The 22,520-nt window shown below is 47.3% G+C and overlaps 1 protein-coding gene across 1 annotated transcript in view; it reads left to right on the top strand.

Moving 5' to 3' along the window:
* LOC138284720 (protein argonaute-3) overlaps positions 1 to 22,520 on the top strand; it is a 916,780-nt gene that overhangs the window by 741,619 nt on the left and 152,641 nt on the right. The gene's annotated exons all lie outside the window — the stretch shown is intronic.

The raw sequence follows: 22,520 nt of genomic DNA on the forward strand, positions 1-22,520 counted from the left end.
TGTGTGTAAAGCAATAGGTTTATTAGTTGTCATATTGTGTGTTGTATTCTCACGGTTCTAGCTTCTATACAGTGCAAGAACCATTTTCATATTAAAAAAGGTGTTCCAGACCTGTTTAGATGTCCATTAGAATTGGAGAAAGCATTTGGGTGGTTAGAAATAAAATATACAATACCTCATTCACAATGAAATGGACCAACCTATGAGGCTAACATATTCTTCCCTAACCCAATTATTGTGCTTTGAGAAAATTTATGTAAGATTGGCATTTGTCTTTTATATACCTAGCTAAAAACCAAACTGTGCTTTGGAAACCCTTAGGTATATGCAAAGTTTATATTAATCCATTTCTTGAATGATGTGCTCTGAATTTCAATCTGCAAAGCAAACCACTCCATTTGTTCTGAAGGAAAGCATACACCTAGTTAATCCTCACCATTAATACTGTCAAAGAAAATATTTGTGATGCTTGTCAATCTTTCTCAAATACACAACCTAGCAGCCACATCTGTATGCTTGATACCTTTGGGCTTTTTCTTCAGGTCCTGAGTCAGTCAATGAGCTGTTACTGGAGAATTCTCTGTTGTCACTGTTGCCGCACCCTCCTCATATGCTGATCTGTAGAAATATTCCTGCAGGCCAGCTGAAATGGTGGAACACTTTTTCAAATATAAATTTAAATTCAACTTTGTTTGAAAAGCCAAATACAAACATTTGGAATTATTTGTTTGAAACTAATATTAACATAAATTGCAAGGGTAAGAAGAAAAGTCTCCTTTAAGGTTCTCAGTGTTGCAGCAGACATAATTTCCTGCTTCATGCACAATTCTTTTTCTGTTCAGTCCTCAAAGGAACCGAGAGCACATATGCTCTTTTTTGAAAGTTTAATACTTGAGAGTTGCTTTTTTCCCCTTTAATTTATTTTCCTACAATTGCTCATTTTTCTTGCTTGATTTACAAGAATGATAAAGCTTTTCATGTCTCCAAAGCTGAAAAATGTAAGCAAATGTGGGAGAATGATGACCAAAGAAGACTGCCCTTTTATTTGCATTTTATGTTTTTCCAACTACCATTATGTTGACAATTGTAAACGCTGACAAACTCTAAAGTATGAAATATTTAAAGGAAGAAGAAGACTAAACGATCATATCCTATTTTCACCAGCACCATCATGACTCACATCTTCAAAACCTTTATAGAAGAGTTCCAAACACCCTATAGAAGAATACATTAATTGATGTTGGATACTTCTAACTGCATTTTTTTCCTCTTTTGAATTACCTCAGATGCCAGACTGGGTCCCAAATGTTTCCTAGCAATTGCTCCCATGCTCTGACAAGTGATGCCAGCAGGCTCCATGGCAGCCTCTCAGCACCTTCGGAAGATACAGCATGAAGCAGTATATAGGTGCAATTCCTGTGCACGCACGTCAGTTACTTTTTTTTCTTCACCCTCAGACATGGAGCTTCAGTCCCACACATTTTGTGGTGTTTCACCAACCCCCTAATCGTTTTCCCAGACAGTGAGGTAGGGAAATGTCCTGCTCCCCTCAAAGACCACGGACTTTTAACCCGTGCTAAGACAGCCAGAAGCAGATGTTGGTTATGGGTCCGCATGAAGTCTGCCTGTGGTATCTAGGGTTTAAGCATTACTCGAAGTTGTGCAGCAAATGCCCTCTTAAGCAGCCAAGGGCCACCAGGGTGCAGAAGTCAAAACTGTATTTCGTTGAGCACAAGTGGGGCATGTCATGCTTCGAACAATGAACCTGCTGCAGGTCCCAGTCATGCTCCTGTTCACTGTCCTCGGGCAAGTCCAAGATGAAGTCAAATGACAATTACAGGCAAAAGTACCAGAAGTCCAGGTAAGACCCAATTCTTCCCATCACCCAGGAAGAAGAACGTGTCTGTCCTGCTCAGAGCCTACTCCAACACTGAGCCTGCACCTTCCCAAGCTGTCTTGACACCGCAACAGGCAGAGGCCTTCAGGAACACGATTCTGCAACTTTTCTGGATGATGCCAGATTTTGCTGGAGTGCCTTTGGGCCCTGTGATTTACAAGGACCTCCAGTGGGCCTTTCCTGGTGCTGACTGGCTCTCCTGAGGCTCCACCCCACCAAATTCCCCTTTCCAGCCCTGAGCCCTGCCCCCAATTTAACAAAGCCCTGTGCAAAAGTCCTCTTTAGTCTCAGTGTCTCCAGTGCACGCCCCAACTCCACTGGTGCCTACTCTGAATTTTAAGCTGATGTCTGTTTCTGAAGAGGATCAGATGCCTGTCTGTGCCAGAGCTGTTTCCTTCTATGGGAGCTTTGATTTTCTGTCCTATCATCTTGGACATTTGGTAGAAGGCAGAATTGGTTTTTACCTTCACGGCTGGCATGCAATTATTTCATATCAGGGGATGCTGCATGTTGTTTAGCATGTTTACACCCTCCCATTGATATACGCCCCTTCTGCTGTCCTGCTTGTTTTTATTCAGAATTCAGCAGTTCATGCCTCCCTTTCTGTTCAGGAACTCATGAAGTTGTCAATGCTGACCAAAAAGATTATAGAGAGAGATCCTGAGACAGTAAAGGGCAGGGGGGAGTTGTTTTTAGTGCTATCTGGTGCCAAAAAAGACATAGGACTCGGGGCAATTCTAGATATTCCATTTCTGAACACCTTTCTTCCAGAAAGACAAGTTCAAGAGGTTGACACTGGCCTGGGTTCTTTCCAATTTAGATCCAGGAGACCACATAAAGACCTTGAACTTGCATGACTCGTACTTTAATGGCATGTGCCTATCCTGAAGTCCCACAGATGCTTCCTTAGGTTCGTGGTGGGGTTGGGATACTTTCAGCTTACCATCCTTCAGCCTTACCTTAGCTCCCAGAGTGCTTACAAAGATAATAGCATTGGTTGCAGCCCCTCTTCTTAAGTCCAGGATCTCTGTTTTTCATACCTCAACTGGTTGTTGAAGACGGACTTGAGACAGTTAGTTGCGGACCACTTGTAGATAACATTTACATCTGAGATTTTCCATCAAGGAGTCAAAAACCCAACTGCAACCTACGCACCAAATTCCCTTCCTAAGGGCAATCCTGGACACTTGGGATTCAAGTCTTTCCTCCCCTTTAACAAGTCTGAGGCATTTAGATTATGGTATTGATGTTTGTATTCACTCCTGGATTTCAGCGCAGATGAAATCTGAGCCTTTGGTCTTGTCTTTCCTGCATTTCCTCTCATGCCTATTGGGGGTGTAGGACGGAGATTGCCTATCAGGTACCAACTGTATCTCAGAAGAGGCAGCCCACAACCTTTGGTTATAGCTATCGAACACTGATCTGTGATGGGCCATACTCCCAACCATAGCTCATAGTAATGAAAGATGCATCACTGCTGGGCTGGGCTGTCACCTGGGAGAAAAAGAGATTGGGTGCTCTTCTTCCCTTGTGGAGCAGGGACACCACATCAGCCTTCTGGAGTTTCATGCCATGCAGTTAGGTCTGAGGACCCTCCTCCTATCAATGAAGGGGAAGTCACCACCATGTGGTACTGCAAGAAGCTGGGTGGTAGGGTTGTGGGTCCTGTGCCAGGAGGCACTGTGACTCTGGAAGTGGCTCAACTGCCAGGGAATCTTGTCGGTGGTCAGTCATTTGGGGGATGGGGTGTCTCTAAATCAAGGGGAGACAAAATCAGTATATGTCTTCTGGTGAATCATAAATCATGTCTGCATCTGTAATACATTTCAGGGAGCTTTGCCAACAGTAGATATTTTTGCCATCACCTAGAACTCAGGTGGGACAATATTACTGAGGGCTGGAGTTTCCACCTAGAGATTCCCTGAGAGACATATTTGGTTGTAATGAGAGTCTCCTGTTTGCCTTTCCACTTCTGCACTGCCTTTTCCTCCATAGAAGGCCGGGAGGGACCAAACTAGCCGGAGAGTGCAGTAGCCTGGTTTGCTAAGATTGAACATTACCATTCATCTATCTCTTCCTTCTGTTTCAGGAACAGGGGAGGGCCTGCAGAAGTCGTGGATGTAGCATTGTGGCTTGGCATCCATCTAAAAAAATGGATGTAATCTGCTTGTTGTTCGTAATTCATGGCCTGGTGCTGACCTTCATCTGGCTAAGCTGTTTGATGTTTGTTTTGTCACTAGCCTGGCGAGGCATTTCGGTGGGCACCATTTGTCAGCCCTTTCACCTTTTCTGCATTTGCCTGACCAACCTCTTTTATTTCAGTCAACTGTTGTGATGTGCTTCTTAAAAGGACCCTTATGTTCCTTCCTGCACACTTTTTATGTCTCAATGAGACCATGACATGGTCCTCAGGTTCTTGATGTGCATGCCCCTTGAGCCACTGCACATTTTTTTTACTAAGATTGCTGGCCAATGAGAAGGTATTTCTCAATGTAATTACTTCTGAGTGTGACAGTGAGCAACAGGCAGTCACTGTAACCTCCTTATACCAATCTCTTCCCTCACAAATTGGTACTGCAAACTTGCACTTACCATGTGCTGAGGGTGGAGCTGTCCTTCCACATGAGACAGTCTACCACTCTCCCTGCCCAGTTTGCTCTGCCACACCTCTCTAAGGAGGATAGAATTTACTGCTTAGACCTAAAAAGGATCCCTTATGTTTTATATCAAGCATATTAAGGATCACTTAGTGGCTGACCAGCTTTTTATCAGCTTTGTCTAGCTGGATCATCCTGTGCATAAAACATGCTATTCCCTTACCGAAAAAAAGAGTTTTCTGAATACTAATGAGCTCATTCCAGCAGAGCCATGGCTGCCACTGTGGTGTAGGCTAGGGATATTGCAGTGTTGATATTTGCTAAGCTGCAGCATTTGTACTCAACTTCATCAGACATTACTGTCTGGATATTCAAGTCCACAAGTAGGACATTTTCCCCACTTTGTCCTGCAGGACTTCCTGCTGTAAAACCACTCCACATACCATCCATATTTTGGGAGGTACCTGTTTTTATATCTGTTACAAATGGGGTCTCTAGTTGGCAGAGGTAAAAACCCTTGTCCAAATAGTGACCACAATCCTAGACAGGGTAAGTCACAACACAATTCAAATTAACTTGTGCCCACCCTCCGGTAGTTTGGCACTGAGCAGTCAGGCTTAACTTAGAAGGCACTGTGTAAAGTATTTGTGCAATCAATCATACAGTAACACAGTGAAAACACCACAGAAATACACCACACAGGTTTAGAAAAATAGATAATATTTATCTAAATAAAATAAGGTCAAAACGACAAAGATCCAATAAGCACAAATTTAAATATCACTTTTAAAGGTTTAAAAGAGTCTCAATCCTTAGAAATAAACAGTTGTTTCTTTGTTACATGCAGTACCTGGGATGTGTCAAAAATAATGACGCACAAAGACAGCACAGGAGGAGATGCATGAAAAAATAAGGTGTTGCAACGGATTTTCCGGCGTGGCACAGATGATGCGTTGTTTCTTTCTACGCTGCAAGGGGGTTGCGTCGTTTCTCGGCATGCAATCTTGGTTCCTCACGGACGATGTATTGAAAATCCTTGATGCGTTGAAAGAAAGAGCAGGTGCTGCATCGATCCGGTAGGCGATGCGTCAAATTTTCCATCGCAAGAAAGGCGCTACTTCCAACGTCCAGTCAGGAAGTCGTGCTGTTTCTTTCTGGTCAGGCAGGCAGCAATTTCTCAGCCTTAATGGCGTTGCTTCGATTTTCGACGCACAAGGTGAAGTCTTTGTTGGCCCTGAGATTTCAGAAATAGTAGGCAAGCTCAATCAAAGCCATTGGAGAGCACTTCAGGGGAAGGCAGAGTCCTTCCAGCAAAGTCACTGGCCAGCAGGGCAACAAAAGGGCAGCAGTCCTTCCCAGCAAAGCAGTCCAGATATGTCCTTTGGGCAGCCAGGAAGCTCCTCTGATAGGGTGCAGGTGTAGGTTCAGAAGTGTCTGATTTGGTGGGGTCAGAGACCCAGTTTATATACCCAAAATGCCTTTGAATTGGGGGATAATTCAAAGAGTGGTTTTGAAGTACTCAAGTTCCCCTTTAAGCCCAGTCCTGTTTGCCAGGATCTCTGTGGGGGTTATCAGTCCTTTAGGTGAGGGCAGGCCACTGGCCTTTGAAATGTAAGTGTCAGACCCTTCCAGCCCAGGAAGACCCTTTTTTTAGTATGCAGATAAATGAGAATGTGACTGAGTCTCCTGTTTGTGGTTGTCTAGGTGAAATGCACAAGGGAGCTGTCAACCAGCACAGACTAGATGTTGTTTGGAGACAGGCTGTAAGGCACAGATAGTTTTAAGTGCAGAGAAATGCTCACTTTCTAAAAGTGGCATTTCTAAAATAGTAATATAAAATACAGCCTCACCAATAAGCAGGATTGTCTATGACCATTCTGGCCATACTAAATATGACCTGGTTACCCCTTTTAGATCAGAATCTCCCACTCAAAATGTATATGAGGGCAGTCCCAATGCTAGTCTAAAATAAATGTTAACTACCAGGACATACAGAACGCATATGTACATGTCCTGCCTTTTACCTGCATAACACCCTGCTATATGGGTTACCTAGGGCCTACCTTAGGGTTGACATATGTCTAGAAAAATGGGAGTCTAAGGCCTGGCAAGTACATTTAAATGCCACTTCGAAGTGGCAGTGAAACTGCACACACAGACCTTTCAGTGGCAGGCCTGAGACATGGTTAAGGGGCTACTTATGTGGGTGGCACAAACAGTGCTGCAGGTCCACAAGTAGCATTTAATTTCCAGGCCCTGGGCACATGTAGTGCACTTTACTAGGGACTTATTAGTAAATCAAATCTACCTATTGGGGATGAACCAATATTACCATGTTTGAGGGAGAGAGCATATGCACTTTAGCACTGGTTAGCAGTGGTAAAGTGTGCAGAGTTCTAAAACCAGCAAAAACAGTGTAAAAAAATGGAGGTGGGCAGGCAGGCAGAATGTTGGGGGGTGACTCCCCCTCAGGATGTTAGGTCTAACAATATCCATTTAAAAAATGAGAAATCTGCTCTTAGAAGTATCCATCGGAAGAATAAGTTACTTTGGTAACTCTCATTCTGGTGGATGTTCTATCTAACTGTACATCCCTTGCCTTTCACCCTCCTCCCTGTCTGAAGTGGCTTTTACTGTTCTACAATGGTCCCAGGTTAGATTTACACACAATCACTGTTGCAGATTGTCATGGTTGATCTGTGTCTGAGGGTGTGGAAGAGTTTCACAGAAAAACTTACCTCAGCGCTTAGGGGCGGCACCTGTAGACTGCTTTGTGCTGTCACTTCCATGGTGGAGGAGGCTGATGGCGCCACCTATTAGTGCATGGAAGCAACTACTAAGAAAAATTTGGGCTCCAATCTTTGGGGTCTCAAAAGGTGAGAAATCTATGGTCAGATAGATTATGCACCAGAAAGAGCATTATTGAAGGCAATACCTTTTTTTGTCAAGTCATCTTTTGGTGCGGCCTCAGAATTTTCCCTTGACAAAGTCTTCAGCAGTGTTGTCAGTGCGTAGTGTTCTCCTGCATTAAATATTTTATAGAGTGACACACTTTAACTGTTCCCAATCAGACTGAAAATCCAAAATAGTCAATGGTAAAATACATTCTGAGAAATGTTGGAGAAAGACAACTCCCTACAGACACTCAGCTGTTTTTATGGTTTTGCAGTTCTCCACCTTAATCCACTCCACCGCACTTCGAGTTGTCAATGCCACAATCACCTCATTGTGCACCATCTCCTTAGCCAGAATCCTCTGCTCTGTCCTGAGCCCCTCTAATTGACACCCAACTGCAGAACCATAAGAACAGGACACTGACTCTGCAGCTGATGACAACACTTAGAAGCACAATGGCACTGATGGATGTCAACATGATGGCCATCAGGGAAAGTAGTCCCTAGAGTAGAATGGTTATTTGCCCATGGATGATCCACAACAGCAGTAGGGTATATGACAGTTGCAGAGCTCAGAAAAATACAGGGCCCCAGAATGAACCACATGCCTATTTCTTGAACCAGGCCAAGATCAAATTCTTTATTGTCATGCATAATGGTCCACCAGGTCGTGAGAAAAGTCACTTGGACAATATGGTGGAGAGAATCAGTGCTTGAGAGGTAACTCCATCTAGGTGACTAATGCCAGCGGCCTCTTGCCCAGATAGGACAAAAAGCTGTGGTCATCAAGTTGCCCTTCCTGGATAAATTGCTTGATGAGTACCAGGCCCAAGGTAAAGCTAATATAATGGTAGGAGAGTTTTTCTACTCTTCGCTGTCAGTGCTTCCTGTTTCTGATAGATGGGTGTAGAGGCAGTCATACAGTGGTGTGACTGACTAAAGAGTATATCCTTCTACCCAAAGTTTAGTCCAAGTTTATCAACATGCTTTCCAACAGCCAGCATCTGTTTGGCATGCATGTCGACGATGTCTTGCAAGCAGTTAAGGATAGCACCAAGATGGTGGGATTGCTCTGCACCTTCCAACAAGGGCATCATTTGTTATCCTACTGATGCCAGTTCTTGAGGTGTAGGATCTCATACCAGCCTTTTTTTGGCCATCTTTTGTTAATACCATCAGCAGGGCTTCTATAGACAGCCTTCTTCTCAGTACAGGAAGGAACCTCACTCTGGGAACTAAATCAAACGTAGGGGCAGAGACTCCTCTTCAGGGAGTATCCATCTTGACTCCTTAGAACACTTGTCCCTTATATCCATTACAGGTGTTAATGAAGATATGACTTTGTATCACCTCAGTTTGGTGGATCCTGAAAATAATGTGGTATGGTCATGCAGTAACATTTGTCCCAAGCCCCTGCTTAAACCCACCTAGGAAGGACTACCATCACCATCTCCACCTTCTCATATCCTGTAGGTGGATAATCTAAAACTGCTTCACAAGCGCTTGGGAAGGTACCACAGTGCCTGGATACAAAATAGCCACTTAATGTTTCTTGAAGCTTGTGGGGCCAGAACAGTCTATCCTACAAAATCACCCCTAGAGAACCATAAATGCCAGGATTGACACACAATGGATTTTAAAGACTGGCAGCACAGACAATCTGACTAAAGGATATCCATGAGCCTCTATACCACAGTTGGGGGAGGAGGAAGCTGCTCCCCTCCCTTGGACACAATGGCGGCCCGTCCCAGTCTATGTGGGGCCTGCCAGGTTTGACCCTGCACAAAAACAGCTGAGATGGTATATGGGTTATGATCTGGACACACTGTGTGGATGGTGGAACAGCTGTGAGGATGAGATGTGAACCCAGTAAGTTTCAAACTCAGGGAAGACAAGCAGCAGTGACAGCAGCTCAGCAGTTGGAGCATGACAGCCAGTGCAGTTAAGTGGAGAGACTCTGATACACCTGCCGAAGATCTGACACTGTGTATGGACCCTCAGAAAAGGTGGTGGATTGTATGCCCCTGATACAACTCTTGTGCCAATGTGCACAACAAGTTGGTGGGAAGTGGGTTAGTTACATTTGATCGCCAACAGGATGCCCAATGGATAGAGCCATACCCATGATAGTGCACAACAAATGAACATTCAAAAAACAGTGAGTAAGCAAACTGGGTAGCTGAGGGCGGTAAATTTAGCATCGTCCAGATGTCTCTGGAGAGAGGGGAACGCAAGTGGAAGTACAGGAGCAGTCATGCCGAAAGCTAAGGAGTAAACAGTCACATGTCATCACAACATAGCAAGTGAGAAGGCAATGGCCTGATCTATATGTAGGGGGGTCCATAGGGTGTCGGACACAGGCCACCCAGGTCCAGCAACTTTGTGTCAGACCAGAGCCATGCAGTCCACGGCAGCACCCTGTGCTTGCGTCATTGATCAGTCGCTTTGCATGCGAAGCACATAGGTATCCCGCATGGCAGTAGCTTCTCCCCCTATGAGCAGGTCATGGTCTATGACGTCAGCCTCAGCAGTCGCACATCATAGTGCCGTCCGAAGCCAGCAGTTAATCGAGGGCGGCTGTGCCACCTTCCAGGACATAGCTCTCAGGCACCTGAAAAGGGCCATAGCTAAGTCAGCTAGTTTCAGGTAGTGTTTGGTGTGCTTTATGATGCCCAGGAGATGGAGTAGGGGGTCAGGCGATAACTGAACTTCCACAATTGCCAAGATATGCGCCATAACTTGCCTCCATATCTGTGCGAACGGGGGACAGTCCCACACCATATGGAGGAAAGTGGTGTCATTGTTCCCACCTGTAGGATACACTGAAGTCACTCCCAGAAGCATCCTGTAGAGGCGGTAAGGTGTTAAATAAGTGTGGTGCATGTAGTTGAACTGGGTATACTGCAGACGGGCATTGCAAGAAACTCACCTCACCTGCTCAAGTGCAATCCCCCACTGTTTGACCGTTATGGCTGTCCCGAGACACTCCTCCCTTCTGGGTTTAGCAATTAGCGCAAGACCTGCGCCTGCAGTCTGCAAGGCTGCGTATAATACTGTGATCCTTCTGCGGCCCACGCCATGGGTCAGTCTGCACTGCACAGGATGAGCTAGACATTACAAATTTTTTACAAGTCATGAAAAAATCTGTCCACTATAGAAGGAAAATTTGACATGTTGGCACTCTACTGGGAAATAATAGAGGGACTGGATAAACATGGTGCATACACCAATAGAGCAGAACGCAGAATATCCAGCAGAGGTTGACTGAATAGTACGGAATGAAAATTAATTGTAAATAGAGAAAGCCTTTGAATTGATCAACGTTAAAAAGGAAGATTTAAGGAGGCATTCAAAGTAGCAGTACAAGGGCACTGCATTTTCTAGACCCCTGGTAAATAAACTCACTCAGAACAGAGGGGATGGAAAACGTGCTTAAAAACCTAGGGAGGTCCCACAGCAAAGGCCTCTACCCTGGGAGAATTCCACAGCAGATTAAGAGAGTTTAAGGGGAAGCAGTCATTGAAATTTAATTTATTGTCAAGCATGTTGCTGCAATGATATTTGGGGGTGAGGGGAGGGACACTCAGGTAACATTTTGTTCAGTCTAATCCGGCCACCGTGGCTGGCATATTATATTGTCCAACAAATCACAGAAGAGGTTTAGACAGTACATGAATCAGAGCAGATCATTGATGAGGTTTTCAAATACTGTGCAGAATTACATTAATTCTTCATATTCACCAGTGCACAAGATCTAAATAACTACTTGGACCCAAGATAAGTTTTGCATGTTTGGAAGATATGGAAGGAGAACACATACGTATTTTTTTGTACACAGATTTTATTGGAATTTGAGTTCAACCTTTACAAGTATACAAGGATGAAAAAAAAAAGAAACGCCAATAGTTTCATGCCACATAAGATGAGGATCAACAGTACCGTAATTCACACAGCCATATCTTATTTACTATTGTGCAATCCTAACAGTGTTGAAGACTCTCCAACAGTTACATATGTTAGACAAGTCTCTTTTCTCTCAGTGGTGGTAGGCTCCATATGTATGAGATAAGAGGGGAAAAGATAGGCATGGTTATTCATGGCTAAAGTGCTGTAGAAAATAAAGGGCCATCTAACTCAGCTCATAACTAACTTCCACCTCCCACCCTCGCCCAAACTTGCCTTAAGTAGGAGTATTATGTAGTGTCCGTGATCATGTGGTTTTAGGAGTCAAGCGTGGTGTCCGAGTCTTGTGCTTCGGGTTTCTACTCTGTTGTCCCAACAGCCCTTCCGATATGTGGGTGTCAGTTGATGGGTGCAGTGGTTGGTCCAGGTCCGCCCGCGCGAGGAGACAAATATTCTTCCTGTAACGCTATAGTGATCTGCTCCCAGACCTCCTTCATCTCGGGAGAACCTTTACCCCGCTCGAGCTCTGTGTGCAGCACTGATCTTTCACTTTCTGCCCACCTCTTGAGCTCTCTCCTCCAATCTCGAGGGTTGGGGCCATTCGGGCTTTTCCAGTTCTTCGTCAGTTCTCTTTTAGGTAAGATATATGCAAGGTCTTGAAACCTGCTAGTTGCTCTATTTTTTTGGGGGGGGGAGTGGGAACCAATGCAGCAGGCATCGAGCAGGTGTACATGTAATATCAGTCTCTATGATGTTCACCACCAAAGGAGAGCACATACTTCTTGGTATCACTAAAATAATGAAGTCCTTCAAAGGCATGATTAATGAGCAGGCACCGAGTAATGATCGCCTGATGATAGAATGTTATAAGGAGTACATTTGTTTACTTGCTACTTACCTATTACAACTATATGAAGGAGCGCTGACCCTTGGTATACTGCCCTCTTAGCTAAGAGATGCAGTTGTTATTACTCTTCTAAAACCAGACAAGCATCTCACTATAAGTGAGTTGTGTCAACCATGATCGCTTATGAATACAGACCTTAAAAAAATAGCTAATGGTTTATAGTGCATAGATTACTACCCTTTATGCCAAGGCTGGTGCCACTGGACCAGGATTGTTTTTGCAGCCTATAATTTCCACACAATGTTCTAAACAGTGCGTCAAATTAATTTAGAACTCAGTGCTTCCACTGTCTTTTTACATGCAGCCAATTATGTAATCACAATGCTGACGAGAGTGAGTGTGTCGGAATTTCTCTGGTGAATTAAGCTGTTACATTCTAATCCTACAGCCAAGGCAAGAGCTAAAGAATTAGCATCAGATCATTTTCTGTTAACCAGGTGACCTTAATAAGACACATAGGCCCTCATTACAACCCTGGCAGTAAATGACGCTTAGTGCCGTGCAGAAGACTGCCAACACACCGCTGCAGCAGCGGAATTCCGCTACAGCTATTACGACCCACAGCTCGGAATCCGCCAAAATCCAGACACCCACACAAGTCCGCCACACCAAAGGTCAGTGATAAACTGGCGATAACAAAACCGACACCATCACGCCAACAGGAATACGCCCACACTATCACGACCCACGAATCCACGCAGCGGTCTTTCAACTGCGGTATTCCATTGGCGGTACACACACATTTACAAAACACAACCACATTGTACAATTCCATATACACACACCTGATACACATACACACACCACTCCCACACACCCAATCCAATATAAAGCACACACCCACATCACCCACAAACCCTTACGACCAGAATTGCGATAGAAGGCCAGAGAGAGACACCACCAGAAACAACACTAGCATCCACAAGCACACATCATCACTCATACAACATCAACGCACCTCAGACAACACATAAAAACACATCCCCTCACACATCATAACTAACACCACCTCACACATCACCCACACCACATCATGGCACCTCTAAGATATCCCAGTTTCTCTGAGGAGGAGCTCAGGGTCATGGTGGAGGAAATCGTCCGGGTAGAGGCACAGCTATTCGGATAACAGTTGCAGCACACCTCCATTGCTAGGAAGATGGAGCTATGGTGGAGAGTCGTGGACAGGGTCAACGCAGTGGGACAGCACCCCAGAACACAGGATGACATCAGGAAGAGGTGGAACGACCTACGGGGGAAGGTGCGTTCCGTGGTCTCCAGACACCAGATTGCAGTACAGAGGACTGGCGGTGGACCCCCACCTCCTCCCCCACAACTAACAACATGGGAGGAGCAAGTCTTGGCAATACTGCATCCTGAGGGTCTCGCAGGAGTAGCAGGAGGAATGGACTCTGGTAAGGAAACTCTTAACTATAATATCCCCCACCCTACCTGCATGCCATCACATATCCCCACCCTCACCCTCACCCCCATCACTCCAACACCTCACATATGTCCCACTATCACAACCCACATATCCCAACACCAAGCCCTGCATGCAACACCAAAGCATGGACACCCATCACCAAAGCATGTCCACAACAGATACCCACACAGACCCCAAACCAAATATCACACAAGGACCTAGACAAGAATGCAAGCAAGGGGTTATAGGGTCACTCATCCATTGCACACGATGGCACACACAGATGCAATAATAATGCCTTTACACCCCTGCAGTACCCCAACCCAACGTCACCAGACAGGAGGTTCCAGACATGTCCAGTCCCCCCACAGTGATGACAGCAGCTCTGCACAACTGGATCAAGATGACCAGCCTGGCCCATCTGGGACCTCGGGACAGTCGGTTCCCCTGACACTGTCACAAGCCACCACAGAGCCTTCCCACTCAGGAAACACCAGCGCAGCACCCACCCAGCGGACCCATCCCTCTGTCCCCAGGACACGTCAAGCAGCAGTGCGTCCACCACTACACGGAACCCAGGCAAACCCACCACCCCAAGAAAATCAGGGACCTGGGGGCAGTGGCAGTGGGCACACGGTTCAGGGGACAGAGGAACAGGAAAACAGGGGAACTGGGAGGACCGCTGTGCGACAGGGGGAGGACAAGCCCAGGGAACCCACTCTCCACGAGGCCCTCTCTAACATCATGGGAGCGTACCATCATTCCCAGGAAACAATGGCAACAGTACTGGCCAAATTTCAGGAGACCCTGCGGCTGCAGGAGGAACACTATCTGGGGATCAGGGAGGAACTCAAGTCCATCAACACCACCCTGGTCACCATTGTAGGGGTGCTGCAGGACCTTGTCAACACCATGATGGACACTGTGGCACAACAAGGGGCCCCTGACACTAGGCTGGATGATGAACAGCCCACCACCTCCGCCGGCGCTAGTGGACAGGAGGCACCGCCACAGGACCACAACACCAGCACCCCACCCCCTGCAGATGGAGAGCCACCCCGCAAATGGTCCCTGAGATCCAGGAACAAGACAGAGAACATTGCCAAGACCCCCACCAGGAAATGAGACCCCCCTGAATGTCATCCTTCTCTCTCACTTTGTCACCCTGTCCATCCTTCAACTGCCCTTGCTCCACTTCCTATGCCCCTTTGGACAATGCACCTGTGAAACAAATAGACTGGACTCTGCCATGGACATTCCTCCACCATCACCCCTGACCATTTTACAACCCACTCCACTTATTTGCACAAAAATAAACACACATTGATCACAAAACAATGTGGAGTCAGTCTGTGCTTTCACAAATGTGTAATTGCAATTACTATGGAATATAGCGATGTCAATTTAAATGTCAACATACCGATGTAACACAGCTCTAGTCCATGAGGAAATATAGCAGAGGTCACAAAGTGGGACCCACATCTGTTAAATGGAAAGGCAAAGTGACAAGTCAGGGTCCATACAGTGGGTGAAAATGACAGACTTATGATAGGTCAAACAATAGTATGAGATGTGGGAGGCAGTGATATCTTCTTACCTGTGTCTCACTGGAAGTATTGCTGGATAACGTTTCTGTTGTCGATATCCTCTTCTACTGCCTCCTCTTCGTCACTGTCCACAGGCTCTGCAGCTGCCACAAGACCTCCAGCTGGACCATCCTCCTGCAGAAAAGGCACCTGTCGCCGCAAAGCCAGGTTGTGCAGCATTCAGCAGGCCACGATGATCTGGCACACCTTCTTTGGTGAGTAGTAGAGAGAACCACCTGTCATACGGAGGCACTGGAACCTGGCCTTCAGGAGGCCGAAGGTTCTTCCTATAATCCTCCTAGTTCGCCCATGTGCCTCATTGTAGCGTTCTTCTGCCCTTGTCCTGGAATTTCTCACTGGGGTCAGTAGCCATGACAGGTTGGGGTAACCAGAGTCACCTGAAAATATTGAGGGACAACTGTTGGACACACACTAACCCGTAGGGACAACCCCAGACCCAGATAACTATTCACAGGTTATAGTGTCCTTGTCCTCACCTATTAGCCACACACGGTGCCTCTGGAGTTGCCCCATCACATAAGGGATGCTGCTATTCCTCAGAATGTAAGCGTCATGCACTGAGCCAGGAAACTTGGCATTCACATGGGAGATGTACTGGTCGGCCAAACACACCATCTGCACATTCATCGAATGGTAGCTCTTCCAGTTTCTGTACACCTATTCACTCCTGCGAGGGGGGGTTACCAAGGCCACATATGATGTTGGGGATATGTCCCAGGGCATAGTAGTCACCTTTCACTGTAGGCAAATCCTCCACCTGAGTGAAAACGATGTAGCTGCGCATATGTTTCAGCAGGGCAGACAACACTCTGGACAACACGTTAGAGAACATTGGCTGGGACATCCCTGATGCAATGGCCACTGTTGTTTGAAAAGACCCACTTGCCAGGAAATGGAGTACTGACAGGACCGGCACTAGAGGGGGGGGATCCCCGTGGGATGGCGGATAGCTGACATCAGGTTTGGCTCCAACTGGGCACACAGTTCATGGATTGTTGCACGATCAAGTCTGTAGGTGACTGTTACGTGTCTCTCTTCCATTGTCGACAGGTCCACCAGCGGTCTGTACACCGGAAGATGCCGCCATCTCCTCACCTGCCCCAGCGGACGTGCCCTATGGACGTGAACAGCAAGCAGAGAGTCAGCCGACACTGAGGTATTACAAAATGTCATTTGCACACATTTAATAATCCGCAATGTGCATGTTACTATGTGTATGCAAGGCCTAGATAGGTGTGACGCAGTTATTATTAATGCCATGTGGCCCCCTGAAATGGCGGCTGCCTGACCTCTAAGGTGGGACAAGTGGATATGAGGTAACTGCGCTGGCGTTCAACACCGTTGCGGTAGGCGGTCGAGGACCGCGGCGCAATCCTGCATTGGTTAACATTGGACCCTATGGGTCCCAGGAGCTAATGACGATGTACGCCGGTGGTGGCGGTAAGCACCGCCGTGGACGTGACCACCATTTTCTGTCTGTTCACTCACTTGATACCTGACCTTCGACAGGAGAGGACCTACACCAGAAGTGCTGCTGTGACCTGGGTCTGGAAGCGACGATGGCTCATGTGTCTGGGGAAAGGGCCCCTGCCTTCACTTCAGAGGAGTTGGAGAAGTTAGTGGATGGGGTCCTCCCCCAGTACACGCTACTCTACGGTCCTCCAGTCAAACAGGTGAGTACACTGTGTGCATGCTGCATGGGCCATGCCTGTTTGAAGTGGTGTGGATGGAAGATACATGGGGGTGGGGGACTGAGGCCTGCATGAGCGGACGGTGAGTGTATGTGCGTCAGGGCAAGGGTGGGTACGTGGACCGATAAGTATGACGGTCCGGACGGGTAAACATTTTCCTTTTCCCCTGTACTATTCCTCTAGGTCAGCGCCCACCAGAAGAAGGATATTTGGCGTGCCATCGCCAAGGACGTCCGGATCCTGGGGGTCCACCACAGACAGAGCATTCACTGCCGGAAAAGATGGGAGGACATTCGCCGCTGGAGCAAGAAGATGGCGGAGGCCCAGCTGGGGATGGCCTCCCAACGTGGGAGGGGTGCCCGTCGCACCATGACCCCCCTGATGTTCCGGATCCTGGCGGTGGCGTATCCGGAGTTGGATGGGCGCTTGAGGGCATCACAGCAGCCACAAGGGGGTGAGTACAATCACAATCATCTGACTATGTGTGCATTACGGGGTGTCTGGGTAGGGGAGGTGGGCAGTGGGTTCCCCTAGGCCAGGGAGAGCTTGGTAGGCAAGGTCCCTTGTGAGGCAGGCTCAGTGGCACCCCAACCCCACTAGTGGTTAGTGCCATCTACACCTATTCAGGCTCCTGTGACTTCCATGTGTGCAGCAATCAGGCTTAGGCCTTGTACCCCATGGCCCTGTGAATAATCTAGGAACTATAAGTGCAAGGCGTAGTGCAGAGGTCTGCTCTGTCTGTAGTGTCTGCCATGGCAGTGGTGTTTCATGCACTGAACTTGTCTTTCTTCTGTCTCCCCCCCTTTTTGTGGTCTCCCTGTTCTCGTGCGCAATAGCATCATCAGGCGGAGGAGCAGTGGCACCGGAGCAGGAGGGAGCTGCATCCCACTTGGCCCTGAAGGGCGAAACAACGGAGTCTGAAACCACCAGTGGGACGGAGGGCGAAGGGAGCTCCACAGTGGAGACAGGAGGTGACAGCAGTGACAGCGACTCCTCCTCTGATGGGAGCTCCCTTGCAGTGGCGGGCCCCTCTGTGCCCACCGCATCAACAGGTACAGCCGCCACCCGCCCTCCCAGCAGCCCCTCAGCGTGTGTCCCGTGCCCGCTCACCCAGGAGGGTGGGCATCTCCTTCGCCCCAGGCACCTCAGGCCCTGCCCCAGTCAGCCCTGCTGCCCTCAGTGAGGAGGCTATTGACCTCTTGAGATCTCTCACTGTTGGGCAGTCTACCATTCTGAATGCAATCCAGGGTGTTGAGAGGCATTTGCAACAAACAAATGCATACCTGGAGGGCATTCATTCTGGCCAGGCAGCCCAACAGAGAGCATTTCATGCTCTGGCCTCAGCACTGATGGCAGCCATTGTCCCTGTGTCCAGCCTCCATCCTCCAACTGCCTCCACCCAGACCCAATCCTCTGTACCTCAGCCTATCCCAAGCACACCATCAGACCAGCATGCACACACATCAACACACAAGGGTGGCTCAGGCAAACATAAGCACCACACATCCCACAGGCACTCACACAAGCATCATACCCATGCAGACATGCCAACATCCACTTCCTCCACTGTGTCCCCCTCCTCCACGTCTTCCTCCTCCCTCCCAGTCTCGTCTCCACTCACACCTGCATGCACTACATCTTCAGCCACTACCTCCATCACCAGCACGCCCATCACCACACACCGCTCACGTGCACTCACCACCCCAACTACCATTCACACATCCCCTGTGTCCTCTACCAGTGTGTCTGTGAGCCCTCCTCCCAAACTACACAAACGCAGGCACACACCCACCCAACAGCCGTCCACCTGACAACAGCCTCCAGCCCATGCACCTTCACCCAAATTCAGCAGACGTACACCTCCTACAACCACTCCCAAACCCCCTCCATCTTCCCGTCCCAGTGTGTCTAAAAAACTTTTCCTGGCTAATATTGACTTCTTCCCTACACCTCCCCCCCCCAGGGCCAGGCTTTCAAGGTCCCAACCCAGCACCTCAGCCACCACATCCCCAGGCACAGTGGTGCCAGCAACAGCGGACTATTGGAGTGTGCCAACCATCAGGGCTGCCAGTGTGCCACTGAGCGAGGGTAAGGACATTCTGCCACCTGCAAAACTAAAAAAGTTGCCCACATCCTGGAGGGAGAAGCAGAAAACACCTGCCACCAAGGACTCAGGGAAAACGAAAGGCGATAGTGGCAAGACAGCAGCGCCACCATCCAGGGTGGGGAAGGGCCAGAAACTGAAGGGCAGGTCAGGAGAGGGCATGGTGGCACCGACTGAGGGACCAGTGTCACACCTTCTGTCCATGTCGACTCCAACCTGTACGGCTGAGAAGACCGCCACCTGCACCTGCTTTGCACTCCCCAGGATAAAGCAGTGGGCAAACCACCCACTGGAGAGACTTGAGAGACTGTGGCTTTGCACTCCCCAGGATAAAGCAGTGGGCAAACCACCCACTTGAGAGACTTGAGAGACTGTTGCTTTGCACTCCCCAGGATAAAGCAGTGGGCAAACCACCCACTGAAAAGACTTGAGAGACTGTGGCTTTGCACTCCGCAGGATAAAGCAGTGGGCAAACCATCCACTGGAGAGACTTGAGAGACTGTGGCTTTGCACTTCCCAGGATAAAGCAGTGGGCAAACCACCCACTTGAGAGACTTGAGAGACTGTGGCTTTGCACTCCCCAGGATACATCAGTGGCCATGGAGCCCCCTCGTGGAGAAGTGGCGTTGTGCGTTCATCAGGCTGAGGTGCCCCCCCCTCCCCCTGAGGTGCCTGTTTATTGTGCATCTGATGTCCCTCCAGTGTTCTCTCCGTTTGGAGTCAGGTATCTAGTGTGGGCCTCGCCCATGCATTTTTGGCCCAGTGGTCCACGGACAATGATTGGTGCACTATCTGGACTTGTGTAGTTGGTGTACATAATTGTATATACTGTATTTAGAGTTTTGACTACTGGATTTTTATTGATTACAATCGTTACAATCATTTCCTTTTGTCCTTGTGTTATTGAAGGGGAGGTGGGGGGGGTGTATATGTAATGTTGCAGCATGTATTTGTGTGTATGGTGTTGTGGGAGAGTGTGGGTGGGGGTGTTGCGTGTGTGTGTCACTCTCTTTTCCCTCCCCCACTCCACTGTGTTGTAGGTGCAGTACTCACGTTGTCGTAGCCTCAGTCTCTGGAGCTCCTGAGAGAGGAGCAGGAAGACCATCGCCGGCAGGATCTGAAGTTCTGGCTCCATGGCATCCTGGTTCCTCGTGGGGTGTGGAGAGGTGAGTGGTTTCCCCTTCTGTGTAGTGTTTCTGCTGTGTTTTTGTTCCCATTGGTTCCGCCCCGGAAAAGGTGGCGGATTGGCATCTTGTGATAGGGTGGCGGTACATTGTCTTCCGCCTGCCTGTTGGCGGTTACCTCCGCGCTGTTTGTTTGTACCGCCGTGGCGGTCGGAGTGTTAAAGTGGCTGTCTATGTTGGCGGTTTCCGCTTTTCCGCGGCCTGTTGGCGGTATTACCGCCGCTTTAATATCGACCGCCAGGGTTGTAATGAGGTCCATAATCACAAATATTGTTTGCTCAAGTGATTAAACCATGGGTCAGACTATTACGAGAATCTCACTTAAAACGGGCATTGCATTTCAGATCTTGCCGTATGCTCCTTGTTAACAATAGAATATTGCTTGTATAAAACCCAGACCCAAATCTGGAACCTCTAGTAAAAAAAAATATTGGATATGGAAGCAGAGGTGGTCTTACCAAATCGATGTACATTCCATTAACACAGACTACAAGGCAACTCGAGTTGGAATTCCATCTGAAATGGTAGATAATTCTGGTACAGTACCTCAGCCATCGAGTTCCACTGGGATATGGAAAATATTGGTATAGTCAAGGAAAATATCGGAGTCCCATTGGAGGGATGGCTATCTCATCAACTTTCAGTGGCCGGTCACATTGTACTCAGGAAAATGTTGATATTGCCAAAGTTATTTTTTTCACACTGTGCCAGTTGTCCTTACTAGAAAATTCCTTGGTCAGCTGTAATAATTCATGATTAAGTTAGTGCAGGCAGTAAAGCAACTCTGCATTGGCTGGGTGATATTAGCATTGCCATATAGAGTGGGTGGATTTTCAACTCCTAATTTTTAAATATATTATTTGATAGCACAAGCTCAATATGCTTGTCACTGGCACCGCTCTGACCCATGCGTATTGCATGTAAAGGTAGGAAAAACCAGTCCCACCTCAAGAAATATAAGGCACTCCACTGGGAACATCAAATATTGAAACAAATACAGATATGTTCACAAACTGGGCATATTATAGATTGTCAAGACTTCATAGGCTATATCAGATAAATTTCTACACAGGTATAACTATATGCTGCAAGGACTTAAAGGCATGGGCATGAGAATAGACACAACATTTGTGTGATGCAGATTCTATAGAGCAGAAATTATGTATTTATCAGGGAGGTTGCTAGATGTCAAGCAGTACTGGACAAGTGCATATGTAGCACTGGCTAAGATGTTAGAGTTTGAACTCCAACATTCCCCACTTGAAGCATTATTGTATTATACCATGTACATACTTACATCGAGGAGGATATTTACAGCCTTGGCATTGTCAATCGCCAAACGAAAGGTGTCACAGAGATGGGCTAGAGGACCATGAGCAAACATATAAGAATGGCTTGCAAGACTATGCAATGATAATACAGAAGTATATTAATCTGTGCTCCCCAAAATGTCTACATGTAGGGACAGCTGGGTTCTACTGCAAACACACGTGTGGAGACAAGAAGACTGGGATATAATGAGTGAAATACATGCAGGGGTGGTAAGCAGAGATACATAAATCATGCATAGGTTATGTCACATACCCAGAGAGTATAGGAAGTGGAAGAATGGTCACATAGATACCCCACAAGATTAAATATTGTTATGTTATTATGTAGTGTGATTTAACTTGTATACAGCCAAAATGTAATATTTTGCATCAGATGTATGTATCACGATAATGCATTACATCTTATGATTAATGTTATGTCTAGCAGTGTCTAGTTATGGTACTTACTGTGTGCTGACTCCATAAAATGAAATGTAAGATAATATTTTTTTTAAAAGCAGCTTCACAAGCTGGCTGTAGAACCAGTGCTGAACGCCCAGCAATATCTGGGATTCTCTCAAGGGTCATCCTCATTCACAAGAAGTCAGGAGACTGGTGCCCCATCTTGGACCTTTGAGTGATCAACAGATTCATCAAAAAGATCTTCAAGATAGTCTCCCTCCTCATCATCATCTTCAGCCTATCAAAACCTGATAACACCATTTGACAATCCTTTGCCAGGGGGTAGTGGTGTCTTGGGATACTGGGAAAAGCACTCTCTGTACCATGGTCGCTGATCTTTGCTTATACTTTTCTCCTGTTTCACCTCATCCTGAGGGCCCTAAAGAAGGTGAAGGGGAAGTGATGGAAGCTATTTCCTGTAAAAGAGTAGGACAGATAATTATGCTTCATGGACCTTTGGGTTCCCTCAGTGGACAAATCAACAAACTCAGTGCTACCTCCTCGCAAACAACTAAGATCAATCCAACATCTTGCAGTTGAC

This window comes from Pleurodeles waltl, chromosome 3_1 (assembly GCF_031143425.1).
Source record: "Pleurodeles waltl isolate 20211129_DDA chromosome 3_1, aPleWal1.hap1.20221129, whole genome shotgun sequence".
Taxonomy (NCBI): Eukaryota; Metazoa; Chordata; class Amphibia; order Caudata; family Salamandridae; genus Pleurodeles; species Pleurodeles waltl.